This window comes from Schistocerca cancellata, chromosome 11 (genome assembly GCF_023864275.1).
Source record: "Schistocerca cancellata isolate TAMUIC-IGC-003103 chromosome 11, iqSchCanc2.1, whole genome shotgun sequence".
NCBI classification, from domain to species: Eukaryota; Metazoa; Arthropoda; class Insecta; order Orthoptera; family Acrididae; genus Schistocerca; species Schistocerca cancellata.
The window spans coordinates 158,397,909-158,419,201 of record NC_064636.1 but is presented as its reverse complement, the minus strand read 5'-3'; positions in this window follow the sequence as shown (position 1 = coordinate 158,419,201).

The window sequence follows — 21,293 nt, the reverse complement described above, 5'->3', positions numbered from 1 at the left end:
ATCGATGTGATATTGTTCGAGTCGCTGATGGAAGACATACTGAACACCCTTAATCTGAATTTGAGAGGTTCGTAAACAAGTGCATAAAGTTTCATATTCGCATTCGTTAAGGATTAATAAATATATGCATTCGAAATACATATATTCTTTTTGAAACACCCTGTATTTCTCTCAGTTCTCAGAATGTGGTAGGTAAAGCTCTCCGCAAGTTGAAGGTCGGTTTTAAGACTTGGAAGAAGAACGGAAAAACTTAAAAGCTGCCGTACCGAATAAAACTGTTGAGGTTCTGGGGAAGAAAAGGAGATACAGTAAATGTAGAGGAGTAAGGATTTCGATGCCAGAGATGGAAAAAGCAATTACAGAAGAATGAGTAGCTTTCAAGACCAACATAAATAATCCCACTAATGAAAGCATAATGAATATAAAAAAAGAAGAATAATGTGAAATTCATAGCTCGGGAGATGCACGCAGTATCATAGGACCGTTTTATTACCAAAGTAGACAGACGGTCACTTGTAAAGTGATGAAATCAGTCAACAGAGAAGAAAATGTTCGTATGCGCGTTAATATTATAGGATAGAATGAATGGATAGCTCATTGTAGAAGATTTTGATAGATCATACTTTAATTCAGACATTACCTGAACTGAATTACACAAAAAAGCCTGGACGAAAATGATATGAGAGAACTGACGGAAACTATAAAAGCTAGGAAATGTAGGAAAGCCACAGGAAATACAGGCAAGCCACTGGTTTAGATGGCGTTAATACGGAACTGTGGCAGTGTGGAAGACTAGTCCAGCCTCTAAGACTTCTCCACGTATTTAATCAATGTTGGAGAAATATGATTGCCCCAAAAGACTGCCTGAGAGCCAAAGTAATATCTATCTTTTAAAAAGGGCGATAAAAATAAATGTAGTAACTATCGAGGTAAAAGCTTCCTGGATTCACACTGTATATTATATGCTAAAATCCTGAATGCAAGACAAAAATATCGTGGAGAAGTTAACGTCTGAAGAACAATCACGTTTTAGAAAAGGACGATCAAGTATTGATAAAGGTTGTAGAAAAGAGACGAGGGTTCAATACGGAAATCCATCTTGCTTTTGTTGAGTCTGTTGATGGTTTCGATAACACATAAAGGTTTCGATAATACATAAATGCTATGGAATATCATGGCTGAACGAGGTTATCCATCACATATCAAAAGTGCTATGCTATTAAGAGTCTACACACAAACACCGAAATGTTACACTTATGGGAAATGTAACAACAAAACCAATGAACACAAACATAGGAGTACAACGTCCTCATCAGCAAATGGAAAATGTTGAATATAAATGGAGCTCTTTTAGATCGTGACAATGGACAAAATGTAATTTTATGTGCAGGTGACCTACCTCTGATTACAGAGAATGAAGATGACCTTCAAATGGGTGTCTATAAGTTGCAGCAGATAGCCTCAAATTACAACCTAACATAGCAGGAGATAAAACGAAAGTGATGGCATTTCGGAGCAGACAAGCAGCCATGTCTAAAATAGTCTTCGATAACAAAATCTTGGAACAAGTAAAATTTCCGAAATATCTAAGATGAGCCATCACGAATATGACCATGATGTGGACAAAAAATTAAATAAACTAGCTTCCATGTGTGGAACCATCGTAAAAAGTTTGCAGAATAAAGCAAGGAAAGAAACTCAGCTGAAGTTCTATGGGACAATAGCAGTACCAATCCTTACTTATGGAAGTGAAGCATGGACAACAACAAGACATCAGTAAAGTTGAATAGGGGCTCAAGGAATGAAATTTCTAAGAAAAAAAATTGCTCTATGGGACTTAGCATCTGCAGTCATCTGTCCCCTAGAACTACTCAAACCTAACTATCCTAAGGACATCACGGACATCCATGCTCGAGGCAAGATTCGAACCTGCGACCGTAGCAGTGGCGCGGTTACCGACTGAAGCACCTAGAACCGCTCGGTCACACCCGCCCGCCTGAAATTTCTAAGAAGAGTGGAAGGATGTACGAGGGAAGATGTAAAAAGAAATGTAGATATAAGGAAACATTTAGGAATGTATAACCTAAACAAGAGAATAAAGGAAAATAGAGGAAAGTGGAAGTAATGTGTAGACCACATTGGTACAGAAAGGCTCCAAATTACAAACGTTGTGGGAAAGAAATCAGGGAAGTCCATGGAAGAGGTCTGTACCGTAACAGGCAATGTGCCTCATGTGTGAAGTGAAGGAGATGAGGAAGAAGACATAGTTAATTACTGGGTCTCTGAACCATGCTGAAGTTCCAGCGTTTTCGGCTTCGACAAATCATTGTCAGAGGTAAATGAAGACATAAGTGACAGAGGAAATTCCAGGAGTAATTCCGGGATCCCAGAGGTCTGGAGTTGTAATCCCACATTCATCCACTCAGCAACCGACATTATACGTCCCAGTTGCACTTGCTGTTGTATTATTCTCATGAGGTAGTATGATTTTTACATTTCTGTGTATGTTTTCTAAGTTATGGTAAACCGTTCATTGTGACCATTGATATTTCCTAAATTTTCCGCTACTGCAGTTTGTTGTGCTCTCCCTGGAATCTCTCCTGCTAACGAGACAGACTGGTGACAAATCTGCTCCATCACTTCTGTTACCACTGCTTGATGAGGTCACTAGATTGAGGGACAAAACTGTGGTATCAGGAAGACGAAAATTCAAGTTGCATTCTCTTCCTTTGCACAGCACGTCTGAAAGTTCCAGTGCTCTTAGGTCGAAACATTATGTTCTATGTTGGGGGACTTATACATAAAAAAAATACGTAACCAGAAAACAGTATACGGACGATCACGCCTTACACAGAGATCTATGTGTCTCCATATCCCCCTTTCGGTCTTGCGACTCGTCCCAGTAATTATGCTTGGAAAGGCTATTTCAGAACTTACGTTCAATTTTCCGTTATTCATGTGACGTTGAGTTACATGGGACTCAATTATACCTCATACTGAGTTGGTGGCGTGGTAAGATCGGGAAATTGCCGTGGCCATTTCCAAGGGCTGCTGGAGCGGTGCCGTTTGGAATTCGTGATGGCCACTTTTAGTGTGACTGGAGACGTTGTAGTACCACACCCAATCCGTGCCGACATTGCTCATTCAGGAACTCACACACATGAATAGCAAAGAGTGCTCAAGCTCCGTCCTACTGTAGCCACACTCGATCCATGTCTGCCTCGCCAGCGAGCTGAGATATTCAACACTTCTGCTGTACGGCCAAGTGAAAGATTCTATTAACAGATATCGTGAGCACACGCTGGCCCGTGTAACATGAGGTGGATTATTTTCCACCACTCGCAGATAATGGGAATTTTCCCTACACCATGAAACAACATTTCTCCTATGTAAGCCGGCCGCGGTGGCCGTGCGGTTCTAGGCGCTCCAGTCCGGAGCCGCGCTGCTGCTACGGTCGCAGGTTCGAATCCTGCCTCGGGCATGGGTGTGTGTAATGTCCTTAGGTTAGTTAGGATTTAAGTAGTTCTAAGTTCTAGGGGACTGATGACCACAGCAGTTGAGTCCCGTAGTGCTCAGAACCATTTGAACCATCTCCTATGTAAACTGCAATACACCGCACATTCGCTAGAAAACAACATTCTTGATCTAGACACGGCAGAAATTGTGACAACAAAGTACGATAGGGTGGAAGTCGTCGTTCCATGTCATTGTGAGATAATTCAGTAGCAAACATCAGCCTAAACCTTTTCGTTTTCTACTGTTTTTCAATGTGGTCGCGCATTCTTGACCACGATGCTTGAAGTTCAATTCTTTTTTTTTTTTTTTTTTTTTTGAAAACCTGAAAATGGATTTCATTGTCCACTGCTCAGTTGATTGAGGGATAGGTAAACACGTTTTAATACGCGGCCTGGCTTTGACACAGCCTGAGAGAACAGTAGTTTTCTCCCGATCTCGCATGGCTACTTCACGAGGTGGACCATGGCAAATGATCTCATCCGCTCTCTCATAGTTTATCCTCGTGCACCCACACAGGTGCCATTAATAGTTCCTTTGAAGTGTAACTATCACATGGATTCGCAACTCATAGACCACAGTAGTTGTATGTGCCGAAATAAACAACAACCAGTTGCATAGAAGAAATTTAGTTTCTTTAACCGATTTCAAGCACTTAGTGCCTTTCTTCAAAAGGCTGTACAGAAAAACACACCATAAACAAGTGGAACTTAGATAAAAGTATTAAAATTAAGCATGAAAAGTGAGAATTTCAAAAGAATTAAACATAAAAATGGTGCTTATTTATAACTATCACATTATTTGGAAGTGTCAACAATAACATACATGCAGCATATTGCTATGGTCCTAAAAATATACAAGAGCGATAATTAATACAATAATGAATCTTTTAATGGAAAAAGAGCTCGTAAAGGGTTACGTGTGGTTCGTAGCGCCTGTACAGAAATAGTATAAAGAAACCAAACACCAAGCTCAAACATAATGCTGGAAGTGGAGCTAACCAGCTAATGACACCTATATGTTGAGGTTGGTCTCGGGGGTGGGGATAGAAGTACGACGAAATAATAAAAGAAAATCTTACACAGCTACAGTTGCCATAAGGCATAAATGAAAAATATAATTACGCATAAGCAGAGAAATAAGTAATATATAAAAAGCTAGTAATAAATAAAATAAATTAATAACAATAACAATTATTGCTGTGGACGTGAAATTTGGGAACTAACCTCTTAACAGTTGTAGTGCGGTCAGTAACATGCCAGCAGGGAACCTATCAGCAAAAAAAAGAAGGGAAAGCGTATCGTGGGGTTGGAAACTCTACTTACAGTAAGTGCGTAAACAATTCTCAATCATTGGCTAGTATTAAGTGAATATAGGCGAAAATAAGCGTGGTAATAATTATAATATAGCGAAACAATTAGTACTGGAGTATATGCAGTTCAAAGCACGTTATGTAGAAAAATTGTATCTTGCGGCATTCATACCAATTGCATGGCAGTGCAAGTTTTAGAACACATGCATGAACTAGTGTAGAGATTTCAGTAGCGTGGTAGCAGGAAATATGGCTGCACTAACACAGCGGGAGATGCTCAAGGGGCGAGAAGCAATAGCTGGAGTAAATGGAGAAATAATTCATAGTTAGTAACTAAAAGTAAGTGTTAAACATAACTATAGGAGAAAGCAAAGGTGAACACCATTGTACGGTGGAATAACTAGTCGAGAAATTATAAAGTCCTAAAGACGCTTCATGAAGTAAATATAACCAGCCATATTGACATAAGTTGCATAAAATAAGTACAACAGGTTTGACTTCCTGACTGTGAATGACTAAGGTGCTTATTAACCGTAAATACTAGTTGTACTATAAAGTGAAGCATCTTTAACTAGAAATAGAATGCCATTAGATCATTGTTCACATATAGCTGACCAACTGTAGCAAAAGTAAATCACCACCTGTAGGTTGTACATGGTTTAGCATGTGCAATAATAAATGGTCAACTACCTTGCAATGTAAGTGGCTAAGCACTTAGAACTGAAAGCGCTTCCCTACTTAGAACTATAGATGACTAACAGCCTGTAATTATATATGACCAGCTTACTAAAATATGTGTAGTCAAAAAACTAACTACATGTAACAAATGCAGCCACAGTAAAAGGCTGATTAACTGTAGTTGTGCACTGTGTGTAGGTAACTAACCGTAACTAAATGCAACAGAGTATGGGCAACTTATGGAGTGTAAAACAGTATCAAAGAATTACTGGTTATAAATAGGAAATTAGTGATCCTCTGAGCATAGCCAATTACTACAAATTATTGAAAATAGCCTACTGATTACAACCTGTTGACTGCAACTTACTGAATATAACTGCAAACAAGTAGTTTCAGTAACGAGTGTAACAGATAAAATAACAATATTCTGCCCACAAAAATTAACAGCTTCTTATAATTAACTATCTACATGTACAAAATCCAATTACATACCAGAGTCTGGTTGTACACCTACGCAATCGTAATAGATCAGCCCTAACAGAAATGTCAGGGAGAGGGGTGTTGGGGATATTGGGAGGATGCGTAGGAGCAGTTTTAAATACACAGGGTTGAGTGAGAAAGAGAGAAGTTAAACTATACACACAAAACTGTGTGTGAAAAACTTACAGTGTGTGTGTGTGTGTGTGTGTGTGTGTGTGAGTTTGTGTGTAGGTGTGGTTGGGTGAGTGGGTGGGTGCAGGTGGGTGTGTATGTGTGTGGGGGGGGGGGGTTGTGGTGGAGGATTGGGGAAGGGAGAGATGTGATAAGGTGGTGAACCAGGTGGGAAGGAATTGGTGGAATAGGATGGTGGGTGTGGGAGGGACAGATAGGATAGATGTGATAAATAGGAACAAAACAGGCTTACAAGAGCAACATTCTTGCAACTGATAAGGCGAAGCAATTATGATAATTAGTTGCTATTTGATTATGCCAACATTCTGCAAACTATTGAAAATAATAAACTAATTAAACCTTGTGGACTGTACTGATTATGACTGTAATGAAATGATTTTGGCACTAATTGGGGTTTACTTAGTAATCACATTCTAGCTGTCAAGGCTGAGAAGCTCCTTTAACTAGGTATATGTAAGAGAGGAACTAATTTATATCAGGAACTGATAATAAATCACTGCAATTACAGTAAACTAATTATGAAAGAAAAATAATGAGAGAGAAAAATAGGGGGATTGGTGGGTGATGATGTGAAAAGGGTTTAAAGAAACAGAAGGAAATGGACACAAAACTAATAAACTAATAAGTGAAATTGTGTGAGAAAAACATGGCACAGAGGGCAGTGTGGATTGACAGTGGCGGGTTGAGGGGAATGGAGGAGAGAGGACGAAGTGTGGTGATGTGGTAAACTGAGTGGGGAGGGAGGGGAAGTGTTTGGGATGGCTGGGGCAGAAGGAATAGAAGGGAGAGCAGTGATAAGCAGGAACAAGTGAAGAAAATTGGTTTATAAGCAGCTAGTTTATTATGACTGATAAGGTGTAGCTATCACAGTAATTAGTTGTACCCGATTATACCAACGTTCAGCCAACTATTGAAGCTAATATAGTAATTGCAAAATACTGAGTATGACCTTTTAATTATAACTGTACCCCAATGGCTATAGTATTAATTGTGACCTACTGAATGATAATGTTGTACCCATGAAAATTAATAGATACTTATAAATAGTTATCTGTATCTTAGAAAAAAAGTCGGGTATACATCAGAGTCAGACTATGAAGCACTGTAATCATAGCAGGCCTACTGAGAGACATTGAAATGGGGGGGGGGGCAGTTGGAAGGGGAAAAGTAGGCAAATGTCTTAAATAAACAGGAATGTTTGGAGGGGTAAGGGGAAGGATAATGGTAAACGCTCAACTACATGAGCAAACCTGCATGAGTAGACCATACCACATCGTGGGGGGAGGTGGAGAAGAGATAGGAGGCATTTCGGTGGGGTAGGTGAAATTATGTAAATAACTAGGGGAAATACATCGCCAGAAAAAAATTAAAACACCTGGAAAGATTACGTCAATTTTGATCCGAAGACAACCTGTTAATGGTTTCAACGTCATCCCCCAACAGATAGCGCAATGTCATGGCAGAAATTGTTACAACAAAGTACGATATGGGGCAAGTCGTAGCTCCATGTCGTTGGCAGATAACTCAGTAACAAACATCATCATCCTAAATCCTTTCCATACTCTTTGTATGTGGTCGCGTATTGTTGACTGTAGTGCTTAAAGTTCAGCTGCTCTTTTGCAAATGGATTGCATTGGAGACTTCTCATTTGATTCAGGTACAGGGGCACACGTTTCCTCTCGGGTTTTATTACTTCCAATACGTGACCAGTGTGTGACACACTCTGGGAAAAAAACAGCACATTTCTGTAAATCAGGAAGGACTGTTTTACGAGGTGAACCATGGCAAATGATGTGATTCTCTCTCTCATAGTTTTTCCCATCTGTGGACGCTTGTGCACGCACACACGCGCCCATGATCGCTCCTTTAAAGTGTAAATGTGTCGCCTTGGAATCACAGCTCAAAGACTGCAGTACCGAAACAAAGCACTACGACACTGACCACAATGTTTTTTGTCAGCTTCAGAGCTGGGATACCGCTACAACCTGTTTATTTTGTCAGTTGTTCTAAGTGAAGAGCGATACAGGGATATACTGGACACTCTACAGATGAAGTAGACTTGCATAGTACTCACTGAATGAAACTGTGATATCTGGCTTTCTGAATACTTTTCTTTGTGTTGACATTCCGCCTTATCTCATTCTGGGTAATTACGACTAGGTATTCGTTGGTTGTGGGCAGTTCTAAAGACTGATCCCCTATGATTTTTGTAAACAAGGTCAAACCTTATCATCCACAGCAGACTTGGTGCTCAACTAGCTGGAGTGTGTGAGCACCACCTACTTACTGCCATTGTTTTCCAGACGAGGAGTGGCAGCTGGAGGACAGAAGCAACGCTACGCTTTCCATAGACACTGACTGCATACAGCTGTTGGTGGACGCCCTGGACCACCCCACGTGTCCGCTGGAAGACCTGCCACAGGAGACCACCGAGCAGCGAGAGCAGTGCCGTGTGCAGCTGTGGGACGACCTGGTTCAGGGGTGGCCCCACATACCCGTCACCAGCTACCTGGCCTACACGCAGAGGGCCAACGTCAACCTCTGCCTCCTGGCCTGGATGGCAGTCAACTCGCACAGCATTTGTCAGGACGTCCCCTTCAGTGTGATACAGTCTGTGCATGATGCTGCCTGCTATTTCAGTACACCTGATGACCAGTCGTGTGTGGAACCGAACGCAACACATACCATCTGCTCTGTTTCCAGAGCTATTCTGTTGATGAAGTGTCGAGATTTTTCATCCCATAAGCCTCAGAAGATGTATAGCGTCACACTTTACCCAAATGGATCGTACTCAACAGTGTCGGAAGATATATTGCTAACAGGTTTCTACAGACAGTATGGAAAGGATTTACAAAGAGCACTGATCGACAAAGACAGTTTAAACAGTGCCACATTGAAATACAAAGATCTAAAAATCGACAGCTTAAAACCTTTAGAAATTTCCTTTATAACAGTAAATATTTTTTTCCGCTCTTTGACTGCGGCAGTATATATGTACCTTCCCCAGCTACGCAATTTGCCTGGAAAGATATTCTTGTCCTTTCAGATCACAGGTATATTCCAGATCCTGTGTTCTGAGGTCGTGTATCGTATGGCTGGTGTCCCCGACCTGTCCAATGCAGTGCTGATTGATAGCGCCCTCACACTCCTCGGCTGTATCTGGCTGAACTCCTTCTGCTACCAGATGTACGCCTGTGTCCGTCATCTCAGGCTTCCTAACGACCTGCTACCTGCCGAAGCAAGAAAGCTGTTCCGTCGCCAGGCACTGTATGCACTAATACCCTGGGGTATTGTATGTACAACAACTGTTGTTTTGGAAAAGACTAGCAAATATTATTTGCCCCACAGTCGGATAATATTCCTCGTCGCGATTTTACTGTCAGTAACTTTCAATTTGGTATGTCTTGGATTGGTGGGCTACATGTTCCTGCTCACTAAGAAATCTATGACTCATCTCAGAATTTACAGCAAAGATACATTTGCATCAAAGAAAGAAATTCTTTTTTCGTCAGTTAAGACTGTCTTCTTAAGCGGGCTGTTGTTGTTGTTGTGGTCTTCAGTCCTGAGACTGGTTTGATGCAGCTCTCCATACTACTCTATCCTGTGCAAGCTTCTTCATCTCCCAGTATCTACTGCAACCTACATCCTTCTGAATCTGCTTAGTGTATTCATCTCTTGGTCTCCCTCTACGATTTTTACCCTCCACACTGCCCTCCAATGCTAAATTTGTGATCCCTTGATGCCTCAAAACATGTCCTACCAACCGATCCCTTCTTCTAGTCAAGTTGTGCCATAAACTTCTCTTCTCCCCAATCCTATTCAATACCTCCTCATTAGTTACGTGATCTACCCACCTTACCTTCAGCATTCTTCTGTAGCACCACATTTCGAAAGCTTCTATTCTCTTCTTGTCCAAACTAGTTATCGTCCATGTTTCACTTCCATAGCGGGCTAGGTGTGATTATTAGAATTGGGTTTCACCAGGCACAAGGTGTGGCACAGTTTGTTTACTACTTACATATATCTACGATGATGCAGGGACCACTGTTGTTCGTTTTTTTCATTTGCAACGGAACAACGTTCCCTACACTCAAGAACAGGGTACTGGCGTGTCTCAACCCAAACATGATCATTCCAGGGGAAGAGCTGTGTTCAGCAGCCGAGAGAAATCTAGCGAGGAGAAACAATGAACAACCCGTGGTAGCAGAATCCTCGTTGTAATCTCCGTGAGTTTTCTTCTCAGACGATCGTATCCACTGTGGACCATTCAGTTACAGAGTCTAGCATATGAGACAAAATTAACTATGACCGATTTCACAAAAAAATTGCACCAGTTTCATAATTTATTCCTTATTTACGATCACATACTTATTTGTACTTGGTAGCATAAAACAGTCTAGTAATTAATGATAGGTATGGAAAGTAATGTGAAGTGAACGAAAACATGTTAAAGGACAGTATTACACTGGACTGGACTAACGTGATATTGTGAGCAGCAGTGTTGACTTGTTGAGCTAGAGATATGTGAAAGTACTATAGAGGACGTTAAAAAGTTATGTGCAGCCTGTGTGATAATCTTCAATAAGGATAATCATTATTTAAGAAGTGATGTATACAGACAGTATTGTGGTTCGAAAGACATGTGTCAGAAGATAAACTGAAAGGACACAGGTTTTTCCAAAAGTACAGCACCACAGTACTTCCTGTTTAGTGTGACATTTAGTTAGTTAGTTAGTTATGTCTTCCATAGATCAATCTCACGGTACCCATTACGATGTGGAACATGTAAAGTGGATAAGAAATGTACACATGACTCTATGTTATTATTTTTAAGCTTAAAATTTTTATTACCTACCCCATTGCCTTAAATGACACAAAATGCATATATTATACCTATATATTTATTTATTCCTATTCAAGTATTCATCTATGGTATAGAAGGAGCTGTTTAGGAGATATGATTCCAATTCATTTCTGAAACCATTACTGCTGTTTGTGAGACATTTTATTTCATCTGGTAATTTACCAAAAATTTCTACAGCAGCATATATTACCCTTTTCCGTGCCAAAGATATGTTAAGTGCAGTGTAAGTCTTTCTTTCTTGTGGTATTATAATCATGAATGTCACTGTTGTTTCTAACTGGCCCATATTGTTAAGAACAAATGTCATTACTGAGTAAATGTACTTTAAGGGTGTTGTAAGAATCCCCAACATTTTAAACAGACGACTACAAGACCTTTGAAACAGGTGACCACAAAATGTGCGACTATGGGCCCCACACATTATTCTAACCACATTCCTTTGAGCAATGAATACTTTTTGGATAAGGGTGTGTTAGATTACTAAGTATCCTGAAAAATTGCCCATTATTCTGATTGCAAAAGTTTCTGAATCTAGTCGCTTTAGGGGATACAAAATATGAATTTTTCAATTAAGATTTAAGATATAAATATATAAATATACGCCCAAAAAATTAGTATGCTCTACCTTGGATACTGACTTCTGTTGATGTATTATATTTATTGAAGGAACTGTACTCCTTGCAGCGGAAAAGTGGATGTACCGTGGTTTTTAAAAGTCCTGAGCAAGCCCATTCGCAGAAAACCAATTCGTTAATAACTTTTTCAAAAACATCATTTGTATCATTTTCTGTGGGAGTTTCTTTTACTGGATTAATAATGATGCTAGTATCATCAGCAAACAGCTTAGCTTCTTGTTTTAGATAAGAAGGGAGGTCATTGACATGTATCAAGAACACAAGGGGGCCCATTATCGAACCCTGTGTAACACCTGATGTGATTCCCCGCCAGTTAGATGAAGTGGCAAACTGCCTTAAATCACTTAAACTACACAAAGAAACTTTTTGCTTCCTGATCTGCAGGTATGACTTAAACCACTGATATGCTGTTCCATTTATACCATTGAATTGTAATTTCTGTAACCAAATGTCATGGTCCACACAATCAAATCCTTGGATAAGGCACAGAAAATTCCTGTTGATGACGTTTAACTATATTAACTTTCTATTACGTGGGCAGCGAAATTGTATTTTGCTGTCCCAGTGGAACAGCATTTTTGAAATCTGAAGTATGGTTTACTGAGTATTCCATTACTGTTGAGATGGCTAACTGCTCTTGAGTACATTACATTCTCGACAATTTTTGAAAACGCTGTAAGCAAGGATACTGGCCGATAATTATTAACATCTTCCGTGTCCCCTTTTTTGTACAGGGGCTTGACAACGGCATATTTTAACCTGTCTGGGGATATACCTTGTCTTGGTGATGCATTATATATGCGACTCACAACGTCAGCTGTAGCTGGTCCAAATTGTTGTAATATCTTGTTAAAGATGTCATGTACTGCAAGAGAGCATTTATTTTTCACAGATGTGATATCAATAAAAGTCTGGCCATTTGTTGAAATAAAAACTAAGTGAATGACCAATGGAAATGAAACTGCTGTCTGTGCGAATTTAATATGCAGCCCAATTGAACACCTTGCCGTAAGCGATAAAATGTTGATGTGATTTTTAGAATCTGTCAAGTTACAGCAATCACCACTCATTTAGCGATCATCCGTAATCCTAAGAGGGAATGTCGAGAAGGAAGGGTTGTCAGATTGGATACAGCAGAACTGGAGATTGCAGCGTGATTCACCATCTTGGTATGTTACGAGGTAGGTAACAAGTGCGGCTTCCACGCCCACACCTCAATTGTCAGAGAGGCGCTGACAGCAGGGGTGTCCCGCACTGCCGAGGGTGCCACCACCTCCCTTCTCCCCCCACCCTTCCACCCCCTCCCCTCCCCCCACCACCGTCCAGTCACGGGAGCACCCAGACTCCGCACCACTGGTGTGTGTGCGCGCAACGCCAGACACGTTACGTGGTAACGTTTATTGACGGAACCGCATAAATTTCCTACACCGCTATGCATGTTAAATCAGTCTCACATAAGGATCGCCAACCCCGCTTCGACCCGTGGGACGGGGTTAAGCTTCACCAACGGTAAGTAATACCCCTTTTTCTACATAGCTTCCGTCTAGTAAGAATCTGTGATTCGTTCACAGTGATTCTGCCTAAACTCAATAAATCATCTTAAGCTGGCTCTACGCAAAACACAGTTGAAACTGAATAGAGAAACAGTCACTGACTCATCGTCAGCCTCAAATTTCCACGATAAAACAGTTTAAGATTAGTGGTGTAAAGTAAGCGTAGCCAAGTCAGTCATGTTATACCTAACCACCATTTCCACGTTACCTCTGAGCTCTCAATGTTTGTAAACCAATTCCGTAAAATATTCACTGACTGGCTGCAACACTGCACATTCCTTCCCTCTTCCAGAGGAGTGGTGACCCACATTATTTACGTAAGAGCGTTATCCACTCCCTGGGAAAACCATTTGCCCTGGTGTGGGCCATAATGCAATGGGAGGGGGTCTGTTACAACATTTCATTTGGTCTAAGTGGGAGGGTACCTCCAAGTAGTCAAGTTCATCTACTTTCACGAGGTAATAAATAGAAAAGTATTAAACTCTAAAATTTTGTGCAAGGTTGTAATAATCATCGTAATCATCATACTCAAAATTATAAAAGAATGATTATAGTACAATAATGAAATGAATTTTGATAAACCGAAAAATTTCCTTTAACTGTTTACGGTTTGCAGTGCTAAATTCGGTGTAGTGAAGGAATAGATATTTACCGAACTTAATCGGCACTGATCTTTTAAAGGTTTACAGGCGCTCCTAGAAATCTGTAGATCCTTGCGCTGTCTGCCCTCAGTGCTACATACTGAACCAATACTGATATATAGAATGTATCATCAGCATGACAGAATACTTAGTTATCTAAAGTCAATGCCTTTAGGCGACAAACATAATAACCAAACCTACTGCAAAAGTTAACTTGGGACTTGGATTAGAACTGGATTAGGCACATTTGCATAGGAGAACTAACAAATGTAAAATCTTACTACATCCTCCGTATATTAGTTACTAGTAATAGTTGCACAAAGTTCGACAGGCAATAACATAAAAAGGCAGTTTCACTAAAATGTAGAACTCAGTTGGTAAATGAATGAGGTGGTGTACCATAAAACACTTCGAAACCTCATCTATGTTAACACATGTTAGAACCCAGCACTAAAAAATATTTTCTTGTATCGACAAGGGAATAAAATCATGGGGTAACAAAGGCTATTCAACAAAACCCACGAATTTGTAATACTAAAATTCCAACGACTGACTTTAAGACACCAGTTTCTTCACAGAGCAACAGTCCTTCAAAACGTGGCACACTGCGGCATACTTAGTACTCTGTAAGAAAGACACATTAAACATTACCTAGATCAAAATGTACCTCTATATCTACATACACATCTACAAAACATGGATACTCTGCAAATCGCACTTAAGTGCCTGGGAGAGGGTTCATCGAACCACCTTCACAATAATTCTCTTTCATTCCAGTCTCGAACAGCTCGCGGAAAAAGCGAACACCTATATCTTTGAGTGCGACCTATGATATCCCTTATTTTGTTATGATGATCGTTTATCCCTACGCAGGTCGCCGACAGCAAAATATTTTCGCCTTCGGAGGAGAAAGTTGGTGATTGAAATTTCGTGTGAAGATTCCGCCGCAACGAAAAACGCCTTTGTTTTAACGATGTCCACCTCAAATCCTGTACCAATTTCGTGACACTCTCTCCCCTATTTCGCTATAATACAAAACGTACTGCCCTTTTTCGAACTCAGTTAATAAGGATTGCAGATCGCGCAGTAGTAGTCCAAAAAAGGACGGACAAGCGTGATGGAGCCAGTCTATTCAGTAGATTTGCTACATTTTCTATGTGTTCTGCCAATAAAACACAGTCTTTGGTTTGCCTTCCCCACAACATTTTCTCTGTGTTCTTTCCAATTTAAGTTGATTGTGATTGTAATTCCTAGGTATTTAGTTCAGATTACACTGATTTATTGTGTAACCGAAGCTTAATGGATTCCATTCGGTACTCATGTGGATGACCTCACACTTTTCATTATTTAGGGTCAATTGCCAATTTTCGAACCATTCAGATATCTTTTGTAAATCATTTTGCAATTTGTTTTGATCTTCTGATGAGTTTACTTTATTAGTCGATAAGCGACAGCGTCATCTGAAAACAACCTAAGACGACTGCTCAGATTGTCTCCTAAATCATTTATATAAATAAGGAACGTCAGAGGGCCTAGAACACTACCTTGGGGAACGCCAGAAACCCCTTATGATTCACTAGGTGACTTTTCGTCAGTTACTACGAACTGTGACATCTCTGACAGGAAATCACGAATCAAGTCACATAACTGAGACGATATTCCATAACCACGCAATTTCACTAGAAGCCACTTATGTGGTACAGTATGAAAAGCCTTTTGGAAATCTAGAAATAAGGAATTAATCTTGAATCCCTTGCCTATAGCACTCAACAATACATGCGTGTAAAGAGCTCGTTATGTTTCACAAGAGCGATGTTTTCTAAATCTGTGTTGACTCTGTGTCATACTCTTCGAGATAATTCATAATGTTCGAACACAATATATGTTCCGAAGGCGTGCTGAGTATCAACATTAATGATACGGGACTCTGATTTAGTGGATTACTCCTATTACCTTTCTTGGATATCAGTGTGACATGTGCACCTTTCCGGTCTTTGGGTATGGATCTCTCGTCCAGCGAGCGGTTTTATGTGATTTTTAAGTTTCAACTGAAAAAAATGGTAGCATAAACTAGCTAGAGCATGTGATAAACCCTCCTCGTCTATACTCGAGTACATAACTGGGGATGGGCAACACAGCCAAATAATAATGAAGATTGCAGAAAAGCAAAAGAAAGATGTAGCCATTCACTTAAAAACACCTTAAAGTACCTCATGTGGTAATAGTCATAATATAGATCACTTCGTTAAAACGATACATTTAGTTTTGCATGTAGAGTAAATAGACATAACTGATGCAAGTGAAAATTAATAAGGTTGAAATTGTGGTCAGAATGGTTACTGGTTTGCACAACAAGGAATACAGTTTTCACAAGTAGGTAACAAGTTACTGCTCAAGAATCAACATACCACAATTTTGTCCAACTGCAAAACGAGGACCGGGTATGGCCTTAAATATCTGTAAAGGGGATTCACATAGTGCAGGGACTTCCTTAACATTAGACAGTTTCAACATAAACTCACGCAGTTCTCTGAATGCTTATCAAATTCCCAAAACTACAAAATAGAATCATTAACACGTATTACCTCATTACATCGGAGTTATAAAAGGGACGTAAGGCGAAAGTTTATTTGAGGAAACAGATCTGCGGTAAATCGTTACTGTTCATCACATCAAACTCTGCTACTTTCATTCCACATCAACTACATTATGTAAGAACGCTGTTCGCCACATCATCATCAGTCATCACTATGGTAAACTACAATCCACTGGTTCAGTAGGACTCTAAGTCACTTTGGCAGGAAAACACAAGAAAAATTATTTATTCCCTTTAAACTGAAAACTTAAAATGTGAAAATACTACAAGAAAGTACAAGATCTAGCGCTTAGTGTAAAAGGCAGACTTACTATTTTTCTCAATAGCGTCACTTAACCACATTTTTCTCGATAGCGTCACTTAACCACAATATTCTACAAACCTCTTACAAAAATTACTAAAAAACTGCTCACTGTAACTAAAATTATAACTAGAAAACCTGAAGGGCAAGATTAGAAACTGCGCTTGTTGGATTATCAATTGAAAATTAAGATCGGTTGCTTCCTTGTTTTTTTTTTCTCTCTCTGTGACGACGGGGTTCAAGAAAAGTATCCACCTTGGCAGCTACTCTTAGAGTCTACAACTTTCAGATTACCAGTAGACCTTCATATGGCTTAAAACAGGCTGGTCACTGGAGACCTGTCACAGAACCAGTCCGAAACATCAGGAAAGTACAAAATTGCAAGTTATTGGCATGCAGAAACAAAACTCTAGAAAAGATAAATACAAGGGTCCACAACTCCAAAACAACTCAATATACTCTCTATAAAAAGTCAAATCAAAACACTATCCAGCCTTATAAATTTCCAATTGTTTCTTTTATTTTAGCAGTCAGTTTCGGCGCTATACTACGCCATCTTCAGGACCCCTGGCGGACTTGCAGGAAGACTCGCATCTCTGCTCCAGTGCAAACAGGGTCCAGCATTCACTGAATGGTATTTGTAGAGTTTTGACACAGCGATCCCTTCGATCATCTCTTGCCGACTTGGCCCCTGATTTAACATTACCTGAGATGGGATTATTCCTACATGTTGGCCAGGGGCCCTGAAGACGGCGTAGTATAGCGCAAAAAGTGGACTTACAGAGGAAAATATTCTCGTCCTGTTCATACAGAATGGGAGAAGAATGAAGTGAGTTTATAACCAGTTAATTAAGTACAAAATGATTCACAGCTAGAGTGTGGTTTGGCACGTCGGAAGCGCACGTTTGTAAACAAACTCCCAAGTGACAGGAGAAGAGCACATGACTTGCATGGTGGAGAAGGAGAGATATGCATGTGTGACGTCGGCGAACTTTAATGGGGGCTCAGACGCGTGAGGGGCAAGAGGGATGGCGCAAAGGGAGGAAAAGGCGGTAGCGCTCGGAAGAGGCGTGAAGGCGGGAAGAGGAGGAGGAACGGTGTGGAGAGAGACACAGGACTGGTTAATACCGCACGGCCACGTGCTAAACATGTGCTTCAGCTGACCGAAACGGCCTCGGAGAAGATTTGTGTTTTAACGCACAGCTGTCGGCTCGTACCAGCTTCGTGTCGTCAACATTGCTACCAACAACATGTAAAACAGAGTATGGCTATGCTATCTGGCATAGAGTTAAATGTAGATAACAATTAATACAGAGTGGCAATAAAAATATGCTCCTATCAAGGTACAAAGATTTAAGGCACCAAGTGTTTATCTAGGACTAATTACACATTCACCATACCTCACAGTAACCATACAAAAATTTAAAACTTCAGATCGTACTTCTATGTAAAGGCGTCTCCTAGCGAAAGATAATAACTGCATTAGATGCAAAATTTAATTCTGTACATTGCACTTCCATGTAGTCTGTCACAAGATATGTTGTGACCTTCTACGAAAATACCGGTTGCTTGTAATTAAACTTCCCTGTTTAACACGTTATAATGGGGAAACAACTTACTGTATCAGTACCAAACTGGGTAGAATTAATGTCAATGACATGGGGAAGAGAAATAATGAAGAATCAATTCAATTGAAACAATTTTAATGTGCTGCTACGGTACATCATACCATCACATACCGGTACCATTACTGCTACAAAAGAGGCTCCATATGGCACCCATCAGTGTCCACAAGAGTCTGCATAGCAGAACGAACCATGTCCGTGGGTATGCTGGCTACCTCTCTTGATATGCTGCCCTTCAGATCAGCACATGTGTGAATATTCCCCTGGTAAACTCTGTCCTTCAGGTATCCCTACAACCAGAAATCACAGGGATTGAGATCAGGTGATCGTCCCAGCCAAGCATGTGCGAACGATCGGCTGATAACTCGATCGATGTACTCAATCCCCCCTGTCACATCTTGGGTGTAAAATCTAGACTTCAGCGTCATAACTAAGTCGGCGATAGGTGCTTGCAAGGCAGTGCATTCCCCATACACACATTTACCTGGCAGGTGTGCCGTTTACAGAGTTAGTGACGGAATGACTGCTAATTTTCAATGTCGGACGCTACTGCTATGCGTTTATCTGTTTCCTTGTAAGAGGTATTCGCCATTCCTAACGATCATTTTATAGAGGGCTGATGCGGGCATAGTATAGTTTCCGAAACGTGGTCGGATGTGAACAGTGGGCGCTATACATCTCTGAAAAGCTATATTGTACGCGTATCACACAGAGCCAATGTTTTAAGGAAGTAGTTTTTTGGTTTTACGATTCGATAACATAGTTTATCATAGAGAAATTGGAAAGAAGGCTGTGTGTCCTGCGCTTGAATATATTTCTTACATTGGAATATTAACAGCGCTACATTCCACACGACTGATAGGATAGAAACGCAGGCGGTCTAACATTATAGCCCGTTTTAAGTGCTGAACGTTGTAGCCCTAGGAGTAGGTGTGTTTATGTTCTCTATTACCAGTACCTTCCGGGTACCAATCCTAGACTCTAGTACAATACTTAACAGCATGCTCTGTGACTCTCTTAGGAAGAGAGATAGATCATAAATTGAGCACTCTGGTCCAGGTGTTAGAAATATGTAGAGCGCTGTCTGGTATACTTTGATGATTTATGTGTCCGAGAAGTAACACTGAATGGACGTACTGCGCAGTCATCTGTCTACATTCGAAATGATACTCACGAAGTAGAGAAGGGGCAGTTTAGCTATGATACTGAAGTTGGGGGAAACATGCTGTCACATCAAGGGCCAGCGTTGACATTACTGTAAAATTGCTAAAATTGTTCTCGCTATCAACTCTGATGCTTATTATTACAGTATATCGGCGGAGTATTTTCCATCCCATCGATGCATTGGCATGCTGTTGGTTACCACATAATGATTGACTGACAGCGCTTGATTGAGTTGGGGGAATGAGTTTTGTGGGTGGGTGACACCTTCCAGGGATTGCTAGCACCGAAACAGTGGTCAAATACATGAGTACAATGTGAGGAAGCAGTCTTAAGAGAATGCAGAGCCATCATCTGTTCCATCACTGTTGCAAATTAGTTTCAATGTAGATGTCGTCAGTCATTTTCGGACATCATTTAGGAAACTCTCCACAACACAGCCAAACTCTTCTAGTTTCCTTATGTTGTAACTATCTTTTATTTAAAATCTCCCACCGTGTGTGTCGCGTATTAGGGTAGCTGCAGTAACAAAATTATTTACGCCGTGCAATGTCTAGTTTTCAGCGAGAGGCCGTGGATTAGAGCATCTTACTCTCTGTTTAGGACCTGACACAGACCTCGAAGTAGTGTCAGAAAAATAAAATCTATGGCAGTGTACAAAGCGTGTTGGAAAACAATGTTTCAAACAACGACACAGGGTCACAAGGAGCGTCTCTTGCTCCTTAGTCTGTGGGATATGGTCATGATCCTACAGTACAGGTGATGTAACCTTAAACTGGTCTGTGCAGTTGATCAATACCAGTATATTTAATAGGATCGTCACATGTGCTCGATGCCTGCATGCACGTGGTATTTGGTTTCGATATATGGAAGGAGAGATATGCGTTAAAAATCTTATCTTGTTCTCTATCAGATGAAGTTAATTGAGTTTTTATAGTTCATAATTTTTCTCGGGATGATGGAATAGAATAACGAAGACAGAATGTTGGGGTGATGGACGTGAATGGACCCTGAGGACATGGATCTGTAGGTCGTGCTTGTAGTCTGGAGAAGCACCACAATCCAGCAGCAAAATCCACATCCTTCCCCTAGCTCCCGTATTGTCTTTCATGCTACCTCGTGTTGCAGGATCAGGCTTCGTTTCTGTCGAATGACCCAAACACAGTTCTGTTACAGTAACTCTGCTTCGCCAAAGGTGGTAGATGTAGCTTTCTCCGACTTCAATTCAGTTCCGGCTTACATTGGAACAATCACATGCGCAAAGCTGTAAGGGTGGTAGCGCAGAGTCTGAAGGGTAGTTGCAAGATACATAGGGGCTACCTGAAACCACGTTGGAATTTTACTGTAGCAGATAGGTGCGAGAAAGGTGGCTCGTTTTCGACATATGTGATTGCCAGAAGTATGATATGACATCGAGGCAGAATGTGTTACAAATAATGGCGAAATATCTAGTGGTGGTGGGGTGAAAGGGTTGCACATATCTGTTTCATACTACGCTCCTTAGCCGAATCACTTTCAAAATTCAGCAATTTTATCACGAGGTTGATCGTGGGCTAAGTGTAAGTGCGCTGCTGGTGTGATAATATACACTCCATCGATCAACGTCTCGGTATTTGCCAGGATAGAAAAACCACGTTATTTGTATCTAATGCCATATGTGGATTTATAAAGACGGTATACCTTTTTACATGGATACTTGTGTACATCTGTAGAACCAAGACCGCTTGTGACAGTAGCATACC